The sequence below is a fragment of the Amia ocellicauda genome, chromosome 5, assembly GCF_036373705.1.
Source record: "Amia ocellicauda isolate fAmiCal2 chromosome 5, fAmiCal2.hap1, whole genome shotgun sequence".
Classification (NCBI taxonomy): domain Eukaryota; kingdom Metazoa; phylum Chordata; class Actinopteri; order Amiiformes; family Amiidae; genus Amia; species Amia ocellicauda.
Window position 1 is genome coordinate 33,166,382 of NC_089854.1, and position 26,757 is coordinate 33,193,138.

Here is a 26,757-nt window from a genome sequence, read left to right on the forward strand (position 1 = left end):
TTTAAAGATTAAATGTATACTCAAGTATTCAATGATAGTTTTTTCCTAGTGACTACAAATTATATAAATAAATATTACAAGTAAATTACTCTATACCTAATGAATTTTAATTTTACATTGATTTTACATTTACATTTTACAATTGAAAAGCTTATATTTCCTAACATAGTTCTTACCTGGAAAATGGTGTTTAATTCCATAATGAAAAACAAATTAGCATACCCATCACAAAGCAAAGCCAAGCCAGGCCATGATTACTACCAGTGCATTAGACATTCTTGCCATGTTTAAAAAAAAATAAAAGTCACTCTGCTTTTATAATATTATGACTTTAACATGACGTTACTGGAGGTTTTCTTTTCATTTAAATGGTTTGTTTTTCTAATCCTGACATTTTCCTTGCTTGTGCTGGTCTATGGTTTCATTCCTGAAGTAATTTCAACAGTACAATATCACATTTTATCGAGCCCCACATACTTTTCCTTTGGAAACCAAACAAACAATCTGCTCATTGAAATCTGACCAATCAACCTGTTCAGCACTTAGTAAGACCTGTAAATAGTTTGGTGAATAAGATAAGATACAGCCAAAATGTTGCAATGGACAAATTGTTGTAATTTATCATTACAGTTATTGTTTTAAGAACCTTCGATTGTCTTAGGACTTTAAACTAGAGTTTTCATTTTATCCGGTATCAATATCCGAAGAAATAATAATTGCTGAATAAAGTCCTGTTATCTAGTGACCCCCCACACATGCAACCCATAGTGGTCAAGTCCTCTGAAAATGAGACCGGGTTGATGTGCAAGTTACCACAATATTAGCAATGAGGTTGATCTGCATGAATTAACCTTGAGGCTGTTTCGTTTTATACAGATATAGGTTTATTAAAAATGTAAATAGACAACATGTATTTGCAAAGATAGGATAGAGACAAGCAGGGTGGATAATATAAAAGAAAAAGAGTGAGAGGAGATCTTAAGGCACAAAACATGTAAAATAACAAACAAGTATTATGATTACGCTGCCCATTCCTACAATCTAGATCTCATACACAACTAGATTTTATGTAACTGTGGTTTACCTAATTCTTGACTAGTACACGAAATATACTACCTGTGTGGTTTACTGAGATTCAGTTATGCAGACAGTCGAAAGCGGGGAGGGCTGGCAGACTGTGTCGACTTGAGGACGGTTGTAAATCTTTCAGGTTTTTGGTGGAGAAGTTCTGGTTCTGGTTCCGTTCAGTCTTCCTGGATTTCGTCTCCTTGATTTCTTCTTCCAGGTTGTTCCATTCCACTCCTAATTGTGCCACTCCAAATTGCTAGTTTTAGCATTCCGTTTTATATATTTTAGACAGAGAGATTCTATTCTCTTTCCTTCCAAACTTCTGGTTGGTCAGGTAATAAAGTTGAAATTCGAATCGAAGCAGTCTTTGCCATTCCTCTCCCTTGATTCCTACAGAATGTGTATTGGGGTGTGATGGCTTTGAGGAATGTGAAAATGGCTCAAATGTTACCTAGAGTTTCCAGCTCTCTATATTGTCAAGTTTTAGTTCTATCAATTACATTTTCAAGTCCCTCAAAGCATGACCTTACAGTTGATACCAAACAAGCCAGGTGTTCAATTTTAGTCTTCTTGGAATCCCAGGGGGGCTGGTCTGATGCCCATGTCAGTGCAGGATCAATTAGGATATGTGAATACTTCTCTTACCAAATGTTAATGTTGCATTGTATGTGAAATATAAATGGTCCAATGGTTGTTTTAGCTAATGGTCTTTCTTTTAAGACCAAACATGGCTTGAGCTTGTTTTGGTCCTGAGCTAGAATTACTTAAGTGTCAGTAAGTTTTGAGTCACCTTTTATTGTCTGTTATCAAACTGAGGAAGAAGCTGGGTAACACTTCTGTTAGCAGCATGTAGTTTGTATTTGGGGTTGTTGCCCTGGTCTATGCAATATATAAAGTAACTTGAATTTCTGAGTTTCACAAAATAAATCTTCAATTGGAATGTGATGCTGGTCTCTGTGGAGACGGTCATGGCAGCCCATTTGTCAGTTGAGGGGGGTCTTCCAGCATGGATGTGTTATCTGTCGTACTTTGGTGAGCACAGGCCTGTCGTAAAACACAGAACATCAAAGCTGTCTCCTTAAGTCCTTTAGTACAAGCCTAAATTTCTCAGGAAGGTATATATTTGCCGAAATAAGGTCGTATGATTTATAGACCACAAAAACCAAAGACACAAAGTACAAATTGGGAGAGATGCTAATTAATACAAATGTAACGTTTAAATAAATATATATATATATATTTTTTGCATTTGTCCCCTTTCCTTTTAAATCCATCAGTGTAACAGAACTCCCCTTAGCATTCAATCAGTCAGTAAGGTGCTGAAATGCTACCTGTAGTGGTGCTGACAGGCTGCAAATGTGCTATTGATTTCCTCTTACTATCCCCTGTAGTTTTGCAAAGACAAGTAAGGGCAAGTCCATTGTAATCAGCTTTCATTCTATCATTATTATTATTTTTTATTCTGTTTAACTAGATCATAAAAAAATCCAGAGACAATTTCATCACTGTCAGAAACACACTGTTTACTGATGAAGTTGTTTCTACAGTTCAGTTCTATATTGTAATGCCAGAATCGACTCTCTGACTACAAAACTAGGGCTGTTAACGTTTAGGGGAAACAAGGTGCTTCTTCATTTGGATTGAAACGCACAAGGTATAACGACTGACCTGAATCCGTATGCATTTTTCTGCACCTTGTGTTTAGAATGTCTTTTGTTTTGCAAAATTACGCTCATCAACATGTTGATTACAAAAAATCCTTAGCCCTCAACGGAAGTGATTTTGGAACTGCACCAGGACCACAGAAAGTTTCAAAGCATATGCTTTCTAATTAAAGTTTAGCAAGTCTAGCGTGCAAAGCTGCCTGGACATTTCTGAATTGTAATATTGCTGTTAAAATGATTAATAAAGAAACATGTGCAGACTGTCATAGGCTGTTGGTTGTTATGAGGTTTTTATGCTTTGAACCTACAAGAATATATATGTTGACCTAAAAGTGGTGTAACATTTGAACTATCCTTCAATATCTGTATTGTGATCTGTAACTTTTTCAGTTTGTTTAAGAATTGAACATAATGACACTTTTTGTGAAAGCGATCTATTTTTAAAAGACTTCAGTAGATACAAAAAGAGTGTACATAAATAGAATAGAATATAGCCAGAATCTTGGTTGATATCATATGTTGAATAGAGCTGGGTTCAATGTATTTATTTTTTAGTTGAGTTTTGTATATACTTTGTCTCCTGCCTCTCTTTATTAATGCAAAAAAATAATTTATTTCCAGAAATATTAAGTCACTTTCTTGGTTAGAGTGAAGTATTATAATATTGAGAGTGTCAGGGTGGCATTAAAAAAAAAATGCACTGAAAGGACAACAGGCATTCTCACTTTTTCACTTGACAATATTACTGTCAGATTTGTATAACACAGTGAAATTATTATTTTATTGATTATGTTTCCATGGCCCAGTGTACCCTGACTACAAGTACAGCTTAATGATTAGCTTATGATCTCTCATTGTTAGGAACAAATAAGCATTTCCAAATTCTCAGATTAAACGGCGGCAGCCTGACAAGGCTGAACTGATTATTTAAAATAGCAATTTTAGGACAGAATTTCTGTGTGGGTTGCCTTTAAGAGTAAACCTCCAGAAATGAAAGTGCTTCAGCTTTGCACAGACCTTTTTCATACTGGGAAATACTGGGAAATCCAACCGTTTCAATCAAGGTTAGTGCAGGACTACATTTCTGTTCTTACTTATAAAACATTTAACAGAATCAAATGTCAAAAAACATTCATGCGTGATGTTTGTTTATAACGTCACAGTCAAAATCAGGTCAGCCACCATATATGTTAAAGGAAACAAAAATGGTCCCTTGTATATACTGATAAATAATTACAGAGAGCACAACCTGTCAAATCTGAGGCTGAATAAGCAAGACAAATGCCTAAGGAACCAGGTGACATCTAGAGAGCCTAATTATTTCATTTAAATATCTACAAGTCAGCATTTGTATGCAATACATTATTAGTTGAGCAGCTCTTTAAATACACTAACAACATTGCCCTGTAATGTAAGCTGCTGCTGCTGAAACTACAACCCTGACTAATGTGTTTACCCTCTTAAATCAGCAAAAGCCCAGCAGCTTGACACTTTAGCTCTTATTCTGTGAGACAACATCATTGACTTCCAGCTTCAGATAGACAGTTTAAAACAATCACTATCGAGGACTGGACGTGAGATAACCAGGGCACAGTAAAGGAGGGTGGATGTCGGACTCCCATTCAGATATTCCCGAAGATCCATGAGGGGATCACCCCAGTTGCATCTACAGAGTCAGGAAAGCAGAAGTTAATAAATGAAATTGAGGACAGCTGTTGGTGGAAACTGGGGCACTCACTCCTCCTAGCAGGTGGCTGTCAGAAAGGAGAAGATGTATCAGCACTGTCATGTTGGTATCCAGTAAACAAATCGGTGTCCAGGTAATTACTCTGCAGCAGAGGCAGCTCGGGGTGTAAACACCATTGTGAGGGCCCCCTCTCTGGGGAGCCCCTCACGGCTGCTGGCCTGCTTTGATGCCGCAGCTCCATGCATCACACAGGCCTTCTGGCTGCAGGTTAAACATATCCTTTCTCCTGTTAATTAAAATTATCATAGCATAAAGTAATGAAGCTCCTTCTTTCCCCCCCTCTGCCAATTTTTTTATTTCTGCTAATCTTTGAAATAACAAACTATTTCATAGCCGTAGAACGGGGCAATGCAGATGATTAACTGAATTTGAAGCTTTAAACAAAAACAATCCATAGCAGAATGTTGATTGTTGTTGGGTTGTGTTTTTTCCCCAAGACAGGTATATATTATACAAATTTTTACGCATTTGGAAATATAGCATATGAATGGCGCCATGACCCCTGGTACATTGTTATATTTTGCACAGTAATGCACTGTCAGCTTTCATTGGACTTTATCATTAGGGTCTGTAGATCCATCTGTAATGCAGAGTCACAGAGCTGGTAGTGAAACAATGTGGTAACCCCAGTATTTAAACACAACAGTACAGACCTGCCAACCTGCACGCATTTTGACATCAAAGTATGCTGATATGTATTGTAACATCAAAATATACCAAAATAGGGCTGACGTTCTGCACACTTGCCGTTATTAACAAGATTTATAAAACAAATTGACCAGAGCCAATCCAGGCTCGAAGTATGGAAGATTGACAATATCACACGTCACTCTCCCAGGCTGGGAGGCGAGATCCTGCCTCCTGTCCCTCACTCTGTCAATCAATAGGCTGCACTGCGCACGCAGCTCTGACGTCAGTCTCAATGCGAGCAGGCGACTTAAGAGCATTATAAAATTGCAATACAAGAGAATATCTTGTGTGTGTATGTACAGGTATGTGAGCAGCGCCGTGGGACAGTCACAGTGATGCAGATAGTGGATTTCATGTACAGTCATCCCCCGAAGTTACGTCCTAATTCAGTAGTCCAGAGACATGAGTCGATACCGCGTAAATCGAGACACATGTTGAAGCAGAAGTGTCTACTCGAAGCCATCGTGACAAATCGAGTAAACTGTGAAAAATTATTGAACATTCGACCTCCCTACTTATATTAAGTGTAAACAAGTTATTAGAGAGCTAAGAGATTATTTTCGTTACAAACACCTCAATCTATTCATTTTAATTAAACTGCCTATTGGACTGACTTTGTATCTAATGCAGTACAACAGAAGTATTAAGAGAAATTACATTAGATGCTTTATTTACTATTGTAGTGACGGATAGGTAATTCATGAGACTTCCTTTTTTTGTCACTTGCCATGTTTCATGGTTCATAAAGAACAACAATAGAGCATTGCAGACTCCCCTGAATCAAGCTATAGTTTGTCCCCTCTGCAATCTTTGTATGTCAATAAAAACAAAAGTGCAGAAGATAATTTGGCCATGATTAATTACCCACTGTATGATGTTTACTGTATACTTGCCAAGAGATTCTGCAAGTACTAGGACTTACCCTGGACCCAGTGGTGATAGATCCAATATTGGACATGTCTCATTGCATCTGTGGCCAAAACTGTATTGCAGGATATTCTTCACAGCACACAATTACATTCTCAGATACCTCAAGTTCCCCAAACTGCAGTCAAAGGCAGTGCATGTCCTGCTGTAACCCACACAATCTAATTGATTATCGTATCTGTATGCGTTCCCAAGCCAAGCTGTTTTATAGCTGCTTTAGGCTAATCAGGAAATCGAATTAGCCACAGATTCTCTGGCTATGCACTGTCTTGAAATTTTAACCCCATACATGCTTCAGGCTCTCTGTCCTCTCTCACGTGTGGGTGCTTTTCAGTGACAGAAACTCTGCATTTTTACAAGTCCCTCTCACGTAGTCAAGATGACACGTCACAGTTTGTAGACGCACTGACTTTGAAGGCCCTTTCTTTGTTCCGGGCTTCATTTGAAAGATGTCTGCTAGATCTCCAGCCCTCAAAACAAACAGATTCATATTATGTTAGTTTCCATTGACTGGTATCATTATGGGCAATGGAAATCACTTCCCTGTATAAATGGTTCCTCTAGGGAAGGCATATATTGGAAAATGAAATAGTTTATACAACAATATGCTGTCTCTAGTGTGGAATTTGCCTCAGTCTTAAGCTCATAAGAACTACAGAAAGGTTAGAGATGAGTGGAGTCCATGTTGGCCCTACTTGCTTCTTGCTTGGTTGTTAGGAGCTAAATATTTCTGGTGGTGACTAACACTGCACACAGTGTTCTAAATGGGGTCTTACAAGAGCATTGGAGTGGCATTGCAATAAGGCTGATCCTAGGACAGTGCTTTGTAAGGTAGCCATGTGAAATGACACCAGACTGACAGTGACCAATGATACAGACTGGGCAACCTCAAATGATAGCCCTCAGATTCATATAGTTATGCATTGTGAATATTTTAATGGATTAAAAAAAAAAAAAAGTTTTATAAATGCGATGGAAGGGATTGGGATGTGGGGGGGGGCTGAGCATTTCACTCAGTAATGAGTTACTGTATGTATGCCGTCCCTGTTGGATGTTTTCTATTAGCAGATGTCTGATGAGAATTAGCTGTACATATCCAGACTTGCATTCAGTCCTGTGCAGATATACTAGGTACATTGTTTGCTTAATTTACTTGGGCGCGACTAAAGCAAACTGAATTACACTGTTGATTGCGAAGCCAGGGAGCCTGCTAAAATATAGATGCATCCTTCAGTGTTATGCTCTATGTGGTGAAATAATCTCTTGAAGAAATCCTCAAGAGTAAACATCTATTTTTAGAGAGCGCAGAAAGCTCCCTGTCCTTGTTATGTTTTGGGCTTTGGGGTTGTCGGAATCCTCTTTATGTAATTATATGTACACATATCCGTCGCAGATAACTTAAAAGAAAACCTTGTGGACCTCTGCTTTAAATCTAGCAGGGGAAACATGTCTCTCAGACAGTAACCCAGGGAACTGCATCAAAAGAAATTACAGGATCAGTGATGGAAATATAGTTTTCAGCTCACCTGCTGTGTTGGCTTTGAATTAGTGGGGTCTAGTAGAGTAATCATTCCTAATTACTGTATCAGTCTGACAGCTGACATACAGCGTCAAAGTTATTTGCGAGCCCCCCTCCAGCATACCTCTGCATGCTGCTAGCTGGAGGGAACCCCCAAATGGGTTAGGTACTGCTGCCATAGCAACGGGCAGCCGATCAGCCAATTGGAACACCAGTTAAGCAAGCTGGAACTCCGCACCTGATGGGCTCCTGTCATGTTAGGTGGATGGAGAGTTGCCTTAGGGCTGAGTGATGGCTCTTGTGCCTGCCATGGATACTTAGTACTGCGCTTAAAGCTCTGCACACACAACTGGAACACGGGCAACTACTGTACAGCCCCAGATGGTTTATGGTTTTGCATTAGCCAATGGGACCTGTTTAGGAACATAAATGGAGTTCTGTGAGACATTATGAATAAATAAAACAATAATCAAACATATTGTCCCTCCACCTTTCATTACATAATCTCCAACTAAAATAAAATTGTACTTGAATACACTTGAATTCAAGTGAAAGATTTTAAAGAATCGACTACTTAGTCAAGTGGTATTCCACCCTTTGCCAGTTGTAAGTTTTGAATACATCTGCGGGGGGATTACTGGCATGCATTAAAAAAGCTGTGTAATAAGTGGCAGGCAATGTGGTGATGACTTTGCTGACTCAGACAACAAAGTACTTGGCTAGGGGCTCCTGAGAAGCTCGGACAGTAAACGCCCCCACTCAGAGCCCAGGTCAGCCCTCCTGATCCAGAGATGACTGGAGCAGAACTGAGTGGTGTGCTGTTTAAACTGATGGCAAGCTCCTGTAGGACAACATTGTTTGCTATACGCTGCCAGGCTTGTGGGGGTTCAACACCTCCCAGGATTTTCTCAGTCTGCCACATCACATGTATCTGACCCTTGTATGTGACCAGTCCCCTGTGAGCTTGCAGAATTATCACTGAGAACTGCATTCAGCCTAACACACAGGACCTCATTCTCAGAACTGGATGGCTTGACAGTGCAAACATGTGAGAATGTGTGTATGTTGAATCCAGCTTCCCATACATGGATTTTGAAAACCTGAATGTCATCAAAGTCATGGTAGCTGATAGAGTAGACAGGGTCAGTGTTTACCATACCAAGCTGCAGTGTGGAAGAAAATGGGAAAATTGTGATCGTCAGGGATGACTGTAAATACATAAGGGCCAGTGTGCAAAATTGAGTATTGGTTAAAATGGTTAAAAGGAATGTGTTTTTCCATGTCTTACTTTAAGAATGGTTGGATAAAACAGTCTGGAATTCCTCTGGAGACAGCTGGATTTCCTTCAAAATTAGCTGTGGGTTACTTAATTAAACTTCTAATGTAATACTTCATTAGACCTTTTAATTGTTCTTAAGGTTCCTGCGAAATTGTGTGAATTAACTTAAAAGCGACAGCTTTTTTGGATGTGAGAATAGCCAAAGAACTTGAATTAAGAAAATAATGAATGCAATCATGGTTTTAATGAAGTAACTGAGAGTTATGTTCAAAGAGGAGCCAGCAACAATAAAGGGTAATCCATGACCAGAGTTTATAAACCCCGAAGTAAGGCAGTAAGAATGATCATTCTGATCAAGCTCGAGGCATTGGTTTTAATGAAATTGCTCCATATACTCAAATACAGTGTAGTATTTTCAGTGTGGAGGAAGTTCAGTTCAGTTGGGTTGAAGTCTTAGGTTTGAGACGGATTCCTAATGAACTTGACACAGACATAAAATTAATAAGCATTGACTTCTCTCCGTTTGTGTCTGGTCTGAAAATAACACGACTAATCCCACAATCTTGAGAAACAGGAGGCGCCCCCCTATTCGAGTGGAGTTCGATATGACTGTTCTGCCTCTCAGTTCTGCTTCAGGAATTAGTACATACACTAAATCACTGTATTTGTTTAGATAAGGACCTATTAGTTTGACATTCCCAGGTATTTCCACCTTAAATCGCCATACCTTTTGGTTTTATTAAGAGGTAGAAAGCCTAGCCCTTTAGATCCACTCAAAAAGGAACAAAACATAAGAAAATGCCATCGCTAATTCAGGTCTAAAAAGTGGCTTTGTTTCTTCTCTGATCAAGTGTGAGCACTTACCCATGTGTGCTCATTAAAAGGCTTCCTAAGCTGATTAAAGCAAGACAGGGGATCAGCCTGGCGATCTTTATCAGCTGTGATTTGCAGAGGAGCAATCTTTTGTTCGGTTTCCAAATCCCATGGTCTGCCTCCAAAAGACAGGAGACTTTGGATTTTACACAGTTTCAGCCTAGACCACATTGCCCTTTAAATTATATATATATATATATATATATATATATATATATATATATATATATATATATATATATATATATATATATAGAACATGCCTTAGGCTTCAAGCTAAAAGACACACGCAGAGTCACAGGATGCTATGGATTACCTTGTTTCCCAGGATGATGCTAATCTCCACTCATGACTGAAACTGAAGACCTTCCTCACAAACCCTACTCTCACATGCGCAGTCCTAAATGCAATGGAGATACAATTCAGCATCATTTCATTCAACACTTTAGAAAATCTAAAAGACATTTTGAACTTCTCTTAAACGTTTGCCAGTTTTCTCTAAGGAGTGTCTTGGTGCACGTGGAGCTGTAGGTTGGTTGTTTCCAGTTCAGAAATATTTTTCTCTTGCAAGTGAATGCTGTTCAAGTGGCACTGTAGGCAACTTTTATCAAGAGTTGCAATGATGTAACTTTAGTTTCGGAAGGGGGAGGGGATTCATTGCGAGTCCAACGGTGGGAGTGCAGCCGAATTCTTGAGCGGGGGAAGGGGGTTCAAGGTGCGCGGGACATGACAAAGAGTGGGGGCGGGGAGATTTCACCCGTACACCGTAAATAATGTCTATGAATGATCGCGACATTATTTAAGTGGGGAAACCTACAATGGTGAACAGTGTAGATATGAATCTGAACTCCAGAGACACAATGACAAAATTTGAGATCTTCCATTTTCTAAATATGCTGTCATGAGTGAAGGCTTCAACTGGCATCTAGGCATAATTTTAATAGTTTTTAAATAGGTATAGGTGTGCATGTGTGTAAGTTAGGTTTGATTGAATTCCAATTAATTTTCATGAAAGCCTTTCTGTGATCTGAAACATATAATTTGAATGTGGTTCTGTTCTTCAATCACACAGCTTGGTTCCATTGTGTGTACAGTTGCTTATTGCTTGATTGCTTTGGAAATAAGAGGTCTCCTTTTCTCTGGTACCTTTCCCATGTATTTATTGCAGTTTTCAATGCAGATACATATTATAAACATATATACAAACCAATAGTGTATAATGTCTTCACACACAATAATAAATACATTTAAAAGTATGTTGTCTTGTGGGTATATACAATGAAAGCACAAGTAATGCATATTACTTTATTTATGAATTTCTTTATAGATCAGTGAGGTAAATGTTACAGAATTCTGTTTCCTGGCTTGTTTTTCTTGAAGTATTGCAGCACTTATATATTCATTTAATTCATTTCGTAGCTAATAGAATATTAATCCCAGGGTTCTCGCCCTGCAAAAAAGCTTTGCCAGAGTTTTCACTGCTGGCAAGCTATAAACCTTTCAAAGCACAAGTCTATTAAACTTGGGAGAACAGTAATTGGTAGTATTGAAATATTGTAAGAGATCAGAAAGACTTATAAAAAGACACTCTCCCAATTACATAAATTCAAAAGAAAAATAAATAATTGTTTGAAATATTTTTCAAAGATAAACGCCAGCATAACAATCCCCATTAACAGTTTGCTTCAACAAAAGGATACCATTTGTAATGGTGCTTTCTGCCCTTCTAAAATGATACACATAAACAATTAACATGCCCAAAGATAACTGTATATTTTGTGTATTAATTTTGTATTATGAAGGGTGTAGAAAGAACGGTGTCAATCCACTATAGCCAGACCTGGGATCAGTTCCATTTTTAGTTAGATTATTATTCATTCATTAAATGAAGACTTTTATTGTATTTACAATAGTAGCTGACACTTACCTCACATACTTTAACATTTTTTAAATAATATCCCATTACAATTCAGTCACACTTATTGTCTCTGCTTGTTGTTTCAGAATTCAAAGCATATTATCCACTAATGAAGTAGAAATGCCACAGCATCAGTATATTGATATTAGTGCCAGTCTAAGCAAATCAAATCTAATTCAATTCGCAAACAACAAGGAAGAACCTTGATAAGAGATCAATTATCCAAATTAACTACACTGTGAAGACTAATATATGTTAACTGCTAATTGGGATTGTATTTGTATTGTGATTCTAATTGTATTTAAAGAAACAGCTTTGCCAAACCTAATTAGTAGCATCAAAGAATTAGATTTTTAATGCAATATTACTTTTTGTAACTCCCTTATCCAATAAAAGCAGTTTGTAAATCTGTGCTGGTAACTATTTATTGCACATTTGAAATGTGTAGGATAAATATATTGATGTATGGATTTTATTACTCTTTCTCATACAATTAATTTCAGAGCAGCATAACTAATTGAACTAAACAGTGTAAATGTTATTGTATTTGTGCTGTAATTTATTTTTGAAATTATAACTGACTAGGTCTGCCTATAACAAAATATGATGTGAGGAGAAAGCTGATTTTTTGTGATCCAGCTACACTTAATTGAAACATTAATTAATCTTATTTTCTTAATTCAACTTTTAAAATGGTTAAACTTACAAGTTGGATAATATACTTTATTTAACATGACATCTATTATGGTTTAAAATTTTGAATAAGCTCTGATTATTAGGCCAATTATTAGTTTAATTCAGGAACTGAGATTCCAAATTAAATTAATACAAATCAAAGAGGGCACACACTCACAAACATACCTCAGTACAGCTGGCAGCAAGATAGATCATCCTAATTCTGTAGATTTGAGTTTGCCAAGAACAAACAGATGTTTGAATTGTGGTTTGAAGGTTTTTTTTTTTTTTTTAATCAGGCACTATTGATTTTTAATTATATGAGTAACAAATAAATTAAACACACTGCCTTTATGACACATTCCTCTTCACATCTGGCTCCTTTGGATAAGGCGCACATAGTTGCCCATTTCCACAACCCTTTGAAAAGAGACCAGGGTTGATTATTAAAACAACAATTAACTGATAAGCAAAAAGAGTTAAATGTGATCAATGACTGGCCTGTCGTTGCCTGAGTGTAGAAAAAACTATCCAAGTTACTAATGAGCTTAGTAGCAGTCGCAACTCTCCAAGGAGCAATATGGAACAGCTAATGAAATTCAAAAAATTCCGGAATGGTTAATTAATTATGAATTTATGGATTCGTTTAGACAATAGCAAAGACCTTTTAGCTGAGAAACAAAGCTCGTAAAGAAGAATAGCCCCACAAATACCTCTCTATATCTCTGACAACCACAAGCAGGCCTGAGCAGGGACAGCCAACAGGAGGCAGTGACAAAATGGGAGGCAGGCACTCTTTCCCGACACATTAGGCACCGCCACATGCAAATGTTTTTAATTTAAATCTAATTATTTTGTCATCTCTTCATGTTTTTGATGCAAGCTTTTTTCATATTTTTTTTTAATGGAGCCAAGGCAGTCGGTACAGTCAGTGTCTCCGTAATGAGAAATATTCAACGGTCCAGAATTTCATTACAATTGCGATTAGATCTCAACATGGAAATTGAGCTTAATTGAAATTGCTGTATTGTTTTTTTTTGGTCATTGTTATGATTGATTTTTAATGTGCAGTGTTCTATTGAGACCCAAAGAAAGCTACATTTTCTGCAGGTTTGTGAAGAAGAGGTTTTAATTTGGAAATACTGCACTTCTGATATGCAGTATTCTTTTATTGTGGCTTTGCTGAGCTAAGTGTCTACTACATATATTCCTATCTGATTAACATCATTAGTGGAACTACACTACAAGGTAAATTGTTTGTCCAATAATATTATCTACTGCAGTATGTAACATTATCTACATCAGGGGTTCCGAAACTGTGGGGGGAAAGAGCTGAACAGGTAAAAAGTCAAGTTATGAACTTTATTTTAAAATACTCATCTAACACAACAACTTTATTAAATACATTCGGAAACATACCTGTAAGTTCAAGTTCCAGTGAAAACAAAATATATAGCAATAGCTGGCTGTGTGTGTTTTAATAATATTAGTTTGTTTGTTGCTCCTCTTTCCTTTTCTGTCATTGCTAGTTTCGCAGAAGGGTGTTTGGCTTTTAGGTGGGTTAACATACCAGCTGTAGATTTGTGGTAGTTTAATTGCACTGCACATATTATACACTTAACAGTGTTTTAATTTACTTTGTCAAAGTAGTTCTACGCAGAAATTCTCTGAGAGGAAGCCATTGGTCACATTCTTGTAGCGCCGCAGAATTCCACCGATCCCATTGGCGGAGTCGTGCAGATCATTCATTGTCAGCCAATCACAGACAAGAAATAACAAATTCCACCCTCCCGCTCTTTCCATTTTATACAATTTTACTTGTTATTTAATATATAGGATATAGTAAGGATAGAGTAAGAATAGGTTCATGCATAGAGAGATTCTAATGTAAATGGCCAAATAAAATTGTGAAAAGTGAAATGCAAACAAGTTTTAAAGTATATTCATCCTTGGTAAACGTTAGGGCTTTAAAAATAAATAAATGGTAATATAAATATGAACATGTGGGACATGGGGGGGGTGCGAGCTGTGACCCTTATATTTTTGGGGGGGTGCCACCCAGAAAGTTTGGGAACCACTGATCTACATCAACCTTGTCAGGCTGTTTTTGAAGGCTCCATTAGAAGTAACATCAATACCATTGCCCATGGACATAAATCTTTAGTCATCCTGCCTATCCTTTTCAAGTAGAGGATTTAAGTGTTAGTTTGTATATTTAAGTTATTTTTTGGAAGAATTTTGATTTTCAGAATTGTGGCCTTCTTCGCTGTAACCCTCTAACCCTCACTCCTACGAAACCTCTTCTGTCTTCCACTTTCAATCTGGCAGAATTTGACAGCTGTCAAATTTTCTCTAGATTAATTCCAGTAGAGTAGTATCTGGAGACCAAAACTAGATGAAGTACCAGATTAAATCAAAACTTTGAGCCATCCACGAGTTGAAAATTACAAAGCATTATTTAAATGTTTTTAATTGTATTTATTAAAGAAAATAATACAGTTAAAATCCACTACTGAGTGTGGGTGGGTAAAAGTTTTGATTGAATTCCAGTTTAAGTTGCTCCAGGGCATGAGCATTTTCCAATTTTCTGTTTTGATTGTGATTTAACTCTTTTAATAAAAACATGCATCATATAGGCCATTCTCATTACTTTTTTAGTTTTTATAATTATCAAAACCTTTTTTTTTTACTGTCTTTTTCTTTAGAACATTTTGTTTTCATGCCAAGAAGTGGCTTATCAACATGCAACAACACTTGTTGGAATGTATTCCTCCTGCTCCTGTTTGCTCTTTTCTCCATCAAAACAATTCCTGTCTTATGTGCCTTATTAGTAATGCTTTGAAATTATATTTTTGTTTTTTTTCTGTTCTTTGCTTAACAATTTGATTTCAAAGGAGAGTGTCCCAGTTTATGTCTCTGCTAGGCTGTTCCTCTGGGCGGCAAACTGGACCTTGGGCTGTTACTCACCTGAATACAGATCAGTAATTCAACACTGCAGCGCTCACTGAAGGGAGCTGCATGCATTCTTAATTAAGAAATGGGTCACCTGTAGCCCTTACACTAACATTTTCACTCAGCGATTTTAAACATTAACCCTTTTAGCACTGAATAATACAATGCAGAGTTTACTCCCAAGGGTTGGAAAAAGTTTGGATAATTACAGTGAAAATATGAACTATAATATAATTGTTGAACACATCAATCACAGCTAACTACTAGTCAAGAAACATGGAACTATCCAATATCTCTTTTTCCAAATGACTCTAATGTGGTGCTGTGCTAAGGAGGCCCTATACATAGCACTTTCCCTCTGTTATCCATCCCTAATGATTACTGTTGCATCCTGAGAGGAACACAGTGTCCTTACCAGCCTGACCAAGGAAACAATGCCAGTTTCAGAGAGAAGAGCATTTTGTCAGTGTTTCCATTTGGGACCAGGCGGACACCAGCATTCATACAGAAGTAACTGGTACCTCACTAGATGGCACTAATATCCCACCATAACAACAGCTTACAACAGGCTGTGACTGCTTAGATAATTGAGGTTCTTGTAGCTCGACTGTCCATGTGTGTCCCCTCTGCCACTTCACTCCAGACATGAGCAGGGGTCCCGGGGATGGTTACTGATCTGCTGTTACCAGCTTGACGAGGTGGGGGTTCTGATCCTCCCCTTGGGGTACACAGTAGTGCAATGAGCTGCCCATGAGTATCAGGACTTCACAGTATCTGACCTTTAGGAACCATTTAAAGATATTGTGCCTGTACAAACACACACACAAGTATGTGTTGACAATATGCTGTAGGTGTCCATGTGCAGTCTTTACTTACACATGTATTTCTTTGTTATAAATGTTACTTTGATCCATTACTTTATCACAGTGAATCTGTTCATAGTCCCGACCAGTTATATAGAGGGCCTCTTTTATCTTCTCTGCCTGTTCTCATTATGTTCCAGCTCCCATTGTAATTCTATTTAAGTCCAGGTTCAATCAATTCTTGTGGATTTTCATGTACTGACAATTTTTCTGAAGTCAGTTTCCTCCCTCTTATAAATCCACCACTGCTTTACCAAGAAAATGTATCCTTCTTGTTTAATTTATATTAATATTTAGTTTTCTCTACCAAAAGAAACCTCATTGTGTTTGTTTGATGCCACACTAGAATGTTGTATGGTATTGTAATGGCTTCTTAGCTATCGTATGTGGGTTTATCAATCAGCTGTGGCCGTAATTGGGTCCAACCAGTGAAACAATCAGGCATAATTGGAGAATTACCAGGCCATTTGTTTCCAAAGGCACCACAGATCGAAATGCAGGAGTCTACAGTTAAAATGCACTGGAAACTAATGATGTTAATGTAAGCTAGGTGATATTTTTTTCCATTTAATTTTGGCCTTTAATGAGACCTGTGCATTATTCATATAAGACTGAAGGAATAGTTTACCATCCCTTTGTGAAACCTTTTTTTGTGTGTTACGTATACAACTAAAGGGTAAGGATTAATTTCTTATAGTTGATGGTAGTTTTTTGTTTTCCACTACTGATATTGCTGACCCTGGAACTACGTTATTACCTATTGGGAAGCCATGTGCTTGGAATATATATTGACAAGGAAATGGGACAGGGAAATAATGTACATTGTTCAGTACTGTGGCTGGTGAGAGAAGCCACTGCGAAGAGATTCTAGGTGCATGTTGATGACTGAGGATGCACAAACTCTTTTATCAGTGTGCGAAGATGGTACTACTCAGCAGTTAGGGATATTTATATATTTATGTTTGAAAAAGCATGTAGGCAATTAGCTCATGTGCAACATTATATGCATAAGTAATAATATGGCCATTTTATTTCTAAAACCATGACAGCACTAGATAAATCCCATTATTGAATTTATATCAACTTTAAATTTTAAAATAGAAAATTGCATGAACATTAAAAGAAGATATATATATAGTAGGGTTACCAGGATTCCAGCTGTTCTGATTGATTTTCCTTTAAGTCTTTCTTTGAACCGATACATACATTTAAACCTGGTTCTAGTGCTAAATATCTCCTGATTGCTTTCCTTTAAAAATAAAATGTCAGATGGTGCTCATGTAAAATTTTTCACAAGATATTCAGTGCAGTCACACATTATAAACAGGTAGGTAAGCCAATGGTGTATATAATCTTACATTCATATACACTGCTCAAAAAAATTAAGGGAACACTTAAATCACACATCGGATCTCAATGAACGAAATATATTAAAGATCAAAATCTTTACTGTACATTGTGTAATTCGCTGAGAACAAAATGACATAACAACAGTCAATGGAAACCAAAATCACCAACTGATTGATGGCTGGATTCAAACTCACACCGAAAATCAAAGTAAACAATTGAAATCACACTTGCGTGAATTTCATCACGGCAACTCATAATGTGACTCAGTAGTGTGTATGGCCCCCACGTGCCTGTATGCACTCCCGACAACATCTGGGCATGCTCCTGATGAGATGGCGGATGGTGTCCTGGGGGATCTCCTCCCAGACCTGGATCAGGGCATCAGTGAGCTCCTGGACAGTCTGTGACGCTACTTGGCAGCGTCGGATGCACCAATATATAATGTCCCAAAGGTTCTCAATTGGATTCAGGTTTGGGGAATGTGAGGGCCAGTCAATGGCATCAATGCCTTTGTCATCCAGGAACTGCCTACACACAATGGCCACATGAGGCCGGGCATTGTCCTGCACCAGGAGGAACCCAGGGCCCACTGCACCAGCGTAAGGTCTGACGATGGGTCTGAGGATTTCATCCCGGTACCTAACAGCAGTCAGGGTACCGTTGGCTAGCACGTGGAGGTCTGTGTGCCTCTCCAAGGATATGCCTCCCCAGACCATCACTGACTCAACGCCAAACCGGTCATGCTGGATGATGTTGCAGGCAGCATAACATTCACCATGGCGTCTCCAGACTCGTCCATGTCTGTCATATGTGCTCAGTGTGAACCTGCTCTCATCTGTGAAAGAACGGGGTGCCAGTGGCGGACCTGCCAATTCTGGTGTTCCTTGGCAAATGCCAATCGAGCTGCACGGTGCTGGGCTGTGAGCGCAGGTCCCACTAGAGGACATCGGGCCTTCATGCCACCCTCAATGCTCCTCCTGTTCCTCCTCGCACAAAGGAGCAGATACCGGTCCTGCTGCTGGGGTGATGCCCTTCTACGGCCCTGTCCAGCTCTCCTCTTGTAATGGCCCGTCTCTTGGTATCTCCTCCATGCTCTTGAGACTGTACTGGGAGACACAGCAAACTTTTTGCGATGGCACGTATGGATGTGCCATCCTGGAGGAGCTGGACAACCTGTGCAACCTGAATGGGCTGCAGGTACCACCTCATGCTACCAGTAGTGACAAGGACACTAGCAAAATGCAAAACTAGAGAAGAATCAGTCAGGAAGGGAGAGCAATTGTCTGTGGCCACCAGCTGCAAAACCATTCCCTTTTTGGGGGTTGTCTTGCTTTTGCCTCTCCAGTGCACCTGTTGTCACTTTCATTTGCACCAAAACAGGTGACACTGATTCACAATCGCTTAGGCTTCCTAACTGGACAGATTGATATCCCTGAAGTTTAATTGACTTGGTGTTATACTGTGATGATTACATGTTCCCTTAATTTTTTTGAGCGTGTATAAATACATAGGAAGTGCTGTGCTCACTCTTGTTCACATTCATAGCCATAACAGTCAAACTATTTCTCATGGGATTTAAAAGTTTTTAAATAATTAAGATTAAGTATATGAGGTGATGAGATCTACCAGTAAAGTCATCTAAAACTTTGGTGATTTAATTGCAGAAAAGTGTTCAATTGATGTGTTTGGTTTCACAAGTTCTTAATGGAAAACCTATGAAAACAGTGGTACTCCAGACAGCCTTATGAAAGAAAGCTTCTATCTATTACTTAATGGTTTCAACATGGTACTACTACATTTTCTTAAAAGGCAGGAAAACAATATCCCCCATAATCCTGCTGTCACTGGAGAAGTACTTCTGACTTTCAGAAAATTCAGGAACTCATTGTTTTATTTCCCTGTGCTGTGTTTAAATGAGGCCTATGTCCTCCCAGGATTAGTGTTCAAATGAGGGGACACAACTCAGTGTTTCTCTCACCTTAAATATCTAATGTATTGCTTTTTCTTTTCAATAAAATAGTTTTAGCATTCACATCCATTTCATGCTTTAAATTCATGTGACATCTTGGGCAAAACCTAAATATTCATATTACAAAATACAGGCAAATGCTCTATATACTGATATATCTATTGTACCATGTAGCTCCAGGGGCGTCGCTAGACTTCAGGTTTTAACTGGGATTGAGCCCGGTCACCCAGGGCTAACAGTGATCTCTCTGGGTGGGGGGCATGGGGGGGGGGGTGCTGACGGTGTTTTCTCCTGTATGTGGTGCTGTCGGTGATTTCTCTGGTATGACCAGTTGGGGGGCGGGGTTTGCTGACGGTGATTTCTCCTGTAAGACCGGGGGGGCTGACGGTGTTTTCGTATTAAATTTTCGCACGTCAGTTTAATATTATCGCGCAGAAGTGCCATTATGGGAAATAATCTGATTTGGATCAAAAGACCCGGCTATTACTAAGAGACCCGGGGCTTAAGCCCTGGAAGCCCGGGTCTAACGATGCCTATGTGTAGTTCCATGGTAAAACTGTGACTGTCAAGCTACCATGAATTTGCTCGTGTGTGTAACATGCTATAAAATCCATGCAGAAACAAGTAATCATTGACATTAATCCGGATCCAAAAATGGTTTGCCAGTGTTGTGGCAATACTTGAAAAAAAAATATTGTGTGATATAAATATTAATATAAATCATATAAATATTTATGGTAGACTTTACAGGTCGGGGTTATTACTTCCCTTTAGACTACTGAAACCAAATAGGGTTTCTTGTAGCCAAAATGACAGTTGATGTTTCTGTAATTTGATTCACCTCATGTCCTTGACACATACGCCATACAATAAACTTTCCTAGATGCTTTGAATATTAAATGTATTACACCCCAACTGTGCTGGACATTATTTGCAAGACCTTGTTTTTGCTGTATAATTATATGGATCCATCCATCCATTTTCTAAACCGCTTATCCTGGTGAGGGTCACAGGGAAGCCGCAGCCAATCCCGGCAGACATAGGTCGCAAGGCAGCAATTTAGCATGGCCAATTAACATAACCCACATGTCTTTAGACGGTGGGAGGAAACCGGAGTGCCTGGAGGAAACCCACGTGGACATGGGGAGAACATGCAAACTCCACATAGGCACGCACCCCAAGCTAGGACCCGAACCCGGGACCCCTGGAGTTGTGAGGCAGCAGCGCTAACCACCGCGATCTTAAGGTTAATTACACACTTTAAGTTTAATAAGCATTTTCTTCAGTAGTATTGAATGTGTTACATTACACTATACATCAAACAGAGGCTTGTCTGGGTGCTTGGTGTTTTTCAGCCACCTTAATTTGATTTCTTTAGTCTTGTATACGAAATTCCAATAATACTTCTGCTTAATATATCAGTACTGTCCACATGTCACTTTTCTTTCTCGACCATAGATTACACCAAAATTGAAAACCTTGAACTGCTTTTGAATTAGTGAATGATGCTGCTGTAATAAACAGAAGAAAAGGCATCTGACCAGTCCTTACCAAAATGGAAAGGCTAATGGGAGACATTTACAAAGAAGATTTGTAAATCATAAACCACTTAATGAAACCACGATTAATACCACCACGATTAAATGGAAACCCTTTATTATTAGTGGTCTCCTCTTTTCTCTCCATTTCATTTTCGCATTGGGACTGCATCAGTTTTGTGACATCTCTAGCAAAGCAATCAAATGAGCTGCCCTATTCTTCAGCCCAAGAGTGTGCCCAGTTGAGAGGCAGCTGAAATGACCGCTTCGTGGGCTGAGAGACTGGGCACTCACAGTTGCATTGGTTTGGGGAAAGAGAGAGCTTTGGATTCTCAGGCAAGGGCTTTGGGTTTATCTGATTAATGCACGGTATGGGAGTCCAATTCACTAACAAGCCTGTGGAGAGAAGGCAACAACAAAAGGCCAAAAAGAGTCTTGACAAAAGAGGAAATGTAGACCAGATCTAATGAGCCCCCAGGGGTAAAGGGATTATACTACTTTTACCAAGATATCATGACTTTGCACACAAGTACCTCTTAGCTTCCTTTTCTCCGTGCCCTGCAGTGGAAGACTAGTGATGATGCCAGTGAAAAGCTCACTGCAATACATTTACTAGCTAATTCTAAAGTTTAACACATTTTTCCCAGGAAAACAAGTTCATAGTTTTTTCATTAAACAGGTTGGGTCTATTATGTTTTGAACTTTCTGTTTTATATGCATGTATGAACAATAGTGAATTACAGAGTTTTCCAGCTTTTAAAAGACAGGTTTGATCCATTGATTTACAAAGCAACACATTGTTTTGATGGGGACAAGACAATTCACTTTTCTCTTCACATTTTGATAAAGTCCCTGCTTAAGACTTAAGGACATTCCATTTATCTGAGGTAGACTGTGAGCCATCAGTGCAGTTTGAAGCTTTGTATCATTAAGACAAAATTAAAAATCGCTTTGGATTTTATCTTACATGAAAGGGTTATGCTAAATTCTGCTCTGTGCATCAGCAGAACAATAAGCACAGATTCATAGCCTGATTTCAAGCTGTGATGGATCCTTTCAGGCAGATAATCCATTTAATCTGGGATTCGATTTCCCTTTAATTGGCTGCCAATGTTGCTTTTCCACAATTTGTGTTTCAGTGTCCTTTTGAGACATTGTCATGTTTTCTGTTATCAAGATGATGATGATGATGATTATATTATAGTTAACAATATTATTTTTTGATCATGATCTCGCCATTGTGTATTCAGTCCCACCATTTCCATCACATTAACTTCAATCCAGCAACCTGCTTTTACACACAGGCATATGTTTGCTCCAGCTGGTGCCCTTCTGGTTTTCGTTAGCTCAGATCTTTCTGTTCTGCTGAAAACAGTGCAGCTCATTCACATTTGGGCAGCCAGCAGTATGACTCCTGATGGCCCACGCGCATTGTGCAGTTTCAGTGTAGTGAATCACATGCAATTTAATTACTTGTGATTGCACCCCGTCAGTCTCTAGCGATCACAGTCCAACAGCGGAGGTGTAATACTGCAACACAAGCTGATCTCTTCTCACTCTTCAGGTGACCAGTGTGTCTTCCATGTCAATATCTGGGCTCACCAACCATGGTTTAACATTGCCCACATCCTTGCACAGGCAGTTCCCCTTAGCTCGTATTTGGGAGATAGGTGGGAGATGTTTCATAATACTAAAGCATCCACTCCCTCCACAAAAACCATATGACACTCTTCACGCAGAACAGCATCAAGTCCTTTAGTTGTAACTCAGTGGCCTGATTAGAGCCATGAATTAATCCCACATTCACGCATTAGCAGCATCCTGTATCCAGATCAACCCAACCCAGGTTAGGACACAGGGTCAGTGTGCAATGCCTTTGGTCTCGTTCTACTCTTGGTCTGTATTGGTTGGCTCAGCCTACTTTCTGCACTGATACGTGCCTTCAGGCTATTGAAAATCATAGCCTGGGCTCCTTAAAAAGTGGGTCATAATCCAGGTTGGCGTACTAGTGTGAAAGGGGCCTATATTTTTCCAGGAGATAAAACAATTACAATTTGAATGACTGACTGACTTTGAGCTTGGAAGTGCACAATGATAAAGATTGTTATCAGTGTTGGGAGGGTACATGATAGAATACTAATAACTTGATTTCTTTTCAATTACTTTCGCAATCTTTTATTTTTCAAAATACTGTTGCTGAAACAGCATGTGCTCTTCAAACTAGGCTGTGTGTATATAAACACAGTGTTACAGGAAGGTTGCATAGGCTACAAGTGGACCCCTATAGATACCTGCTCTTTCTTTACCTGCTTGCTTTTCCTTTATATTATTGATAAGTAATCCTTAAATGTAATCTCCTGAACATTCTTAAAGTATCCGTAATCAGAATACCATTTAGTAATGGAATGTTATAATCTGAATAGGTAACACCAATACTTGTATACTCCCCAGGACTGCCATTATATACTTTGTAACTGAGTAGTACTAAATGGAATTAATTAATGTACATGCTGTGGTTTGTTGTGGTGTATATAATAATATCCCCTACATCTGGGAGAAGTATGTGTAAATACCGTAGATATATACAGTAGATTTATTTGTTTACATGTGTGCATGTGTACATAAAGCCTTTTCATTAGACTGTGTTGTTGCATGAAGACTTTCTCATATTGCTTTGCATGTGATTTGCTGCTGCAGTCATCCTCTAAAATGGACGTATTTTAGACTCCGTTTACAAACAGGCAAATGCATCCTTTAGCGCGGTTTGATTGTTGATAAAATTACTCCCATAAAACTCTTATAATATAAAGCCCAGTGTAACAGTGTATATTGTTTTAAGAGAAATGTTGATGAAACAATGGGTGATAAACCGAGCAACAGATTAATTACCCTTCCTTTCCCCCCCATCCACATTGCAATGATTGTGTCAAGCCTAATTAAATACTGAGAAGGGGTAATATGAGAAGGGATGAAGTCCACCTTTTTTAACCATATGCTATGAAGCTGACAGGGCTTAAATTAGCCTGACAAAGCTTATAATGTGTGGGCAAAATAGCATTTGGCAATCACTATGTGAACTATAGCAATGTGTCACTGTGGGAAAGGGCTTCCCTGGTGATCTACTATATTCCTTCAAACTACTGCCATTCAGTCGCATCAAGAAAGGGCAAAAGGCTTTGTGAAAAGAACCTTCAATTTTGGTATGAAGTCCTTTCTCAGACAGAAGATAATAAGATTGGCCTTCTCTTTGTCATTGGAATTTCACTCGCTGGATGCCGTTTCCCCGTGACATCGGTAATGGCTCTTATTGAAATGGAGAGTCAAAAAGTGGATCTCCTCTTTTTTCGGGACTGGAGCAGTCAACAATGAGGTCAGAGCATGTGGTCTGGTGCTTTTACTAAGAAAACATTCACTGCAAGTGTTTTACATAGCTTTGTGGAGAGCAGGTCAGATATCAAGCAAGACTAATGTGACCTCTTTTTCCCCCTCAGTGATAAATGCAATCCACATGGTTTCTTAGGAAGTTGACATAACATTTTACTGATGTGGTAATTTGGGTTTAGTAATTATACTTGAATTGTACATTTTGAAAAAAATATAGGGTTTTCAGCTGGAAAACCTCATTGGATACCCCTTAATTAAAAGATAAATACAGACTGCATTACATTTGGGAGCTCTGTGTTGTTGTTTTATGTTAAGTGGAGCCCAGACTCACTGTTGTTTTGCTATTGATATAGACCTGCCTATTTTGAATCACTTTACTGAGAATATGAATTGCCAACCACTAAACTGCTGTGGTCAAATTTGAAGTTCAAAAAGGCAAACTGTGAATTGAATCTCTATATGCACTGTCAAACGTATGTGTAAACAGGCACATGTATTCTTACTGTTAAGTAATCACAACATTTTTAATCCATTTTAGAAAACAAATCAGTCTCCTACTTAAAGTGCCAAGTAAGGAGTTTTCAGCCCTGTTCCAGGATGTCTTCTGTTATTTGTTCTCAGCTGATCTCTGTTATTTAACCTTTCACAGCTTAGGAGCTCTGAAGCACATTGCAGTCCACCACCTGTATTGTTTCTATGAATCATGACATATAGCCATCTTTGTATAGGTTTACAAGGTCAGCAAGTCTTGGAGACTAGGTGGTGGTAAGACACTCAGGAGTTTATACATCAGAAAGAAAACTTAAAGTCAACCCTGATCATACAGTATTGAAAACTAATATAGAAGAAACATGCTATCACTTTTAGATCCCAACTTTCATTACAAGCCACAAATAAGATGTTATGTGATTATCAGTGCTGGTTGAGACTCTCAGCAGCCTACAAAGTGGCTGAGCAAAGATGGAAAAACACTAAAACGGGTTGCTTGGATTAACCCTGAGAAACCATACTCGGAAATATCTGCAATGGAGATCAATTCTCTTATGGATATGAATCTCAGAGAGATCTTTTTATACTCTGTGAATATGTTTTTTTACAAAGGTCACATAAGTCTCTAAAGTTTCTTGACAGATGGTTTGGGGTGTTCTTAAAGCAGTAGAAGGTCACGCTGACCGCCATATGTTTATATCACACTTTTCTTTAAGATTTATTACACACCTCGCCGGCTGTTGTGTGGGATACACACCCGCCACACACACTCCCAAGACAGCTGTACCATCCTCTCCGGTGTTAGTTTTGACTGAATTGTTTAATTCTGCATTTCATAGTTTCTTATTGACTCATTGGGTGTCAGATTTTATAACACTTAATTGCGTGTCTTAAGGGAATGCTTAATTGCAGCATGCCTTCCTTTTGTTCACTCCATTTTTCACTGTCAGCCTCTAATCAGTAACTGTCATGTTAGAACAGCTCAATTCCTGTCTTTCTCAATTATTCTGATACTTTTTAGGCCATCTGTTTTCAAGAGAATGATGGTCAGCGAAGAAAGTATGATTGGCCCAGTTTTTTGTTGGCTAATTGGTCATTTAACTGTGAAGCGTTCTACAGAAGAAGAATCGAAACCATTGATAATCAAGTTTGGTTATTATTACTAGGAGTATTCTGGTTGCTCATGTTTCTTTTGTTTACCATATCATTATGAAAATGAATTACCGTGTACTGAACACAGGTTGATCCAAGAGATGTTTATGGTCAGTTGGGATGACAAAAGCCGTCTAAATACAAAAGCACCTTGGATGGAGTTCCAGTTACAATATACAATATACATACATACATCTCGTTCAATAGCATTGACATACCCCTCCCCACTTAGTCAGTTTGTATCTTCACATCATGGCTATGTTAGTTTCTCACTCAGAAGGAACTGGTAGTAATAGAGATCCAGAGTGAAAACCTTAAAGTGATGAAACTTCATCTCATTCTATTGGATATGGGCTGATCGCTAATAAAGGAGCATCTTCAGCCATGTGAATGTTTTGTTTTTTCTTTCATTCAAAACAACTGATAGCGATCACAGTACCATAATACGTAAATTATGTTTGAAGGCCATGGCAGCAAAAGGAGGTGACATCAAATTTGAATATATATATCGTGATATATACTGTATATATTATCACCTGCTACATCCAGAATATCATGATATACATCTCCCCATGACTAAGGAAAGATTTGGATAACTCTTCCTCTGAAATGTGTTCTGTCCTCTTGAGCCATAAAAGCAGAGTAATAGCATTGCAGGGGGAGACTAATGATAAGACTGCAGAACTCATGGGAGCTTAGT

General features: G+C 38.5%; 1 protein-coding gene across 2 annotated transcripts in view; it reads left to right on the top strand.

Annotated features, from left to right (window-relative positions):
• The window catches only part of spata20 (spermatogenesis associated 20), a 115,465-nt gene that overhangs the window by 70,180 nt on the left and 18,528 nt on the right, over positions 1–26,757 (top strand). The window lies entirely within an intron of this gene.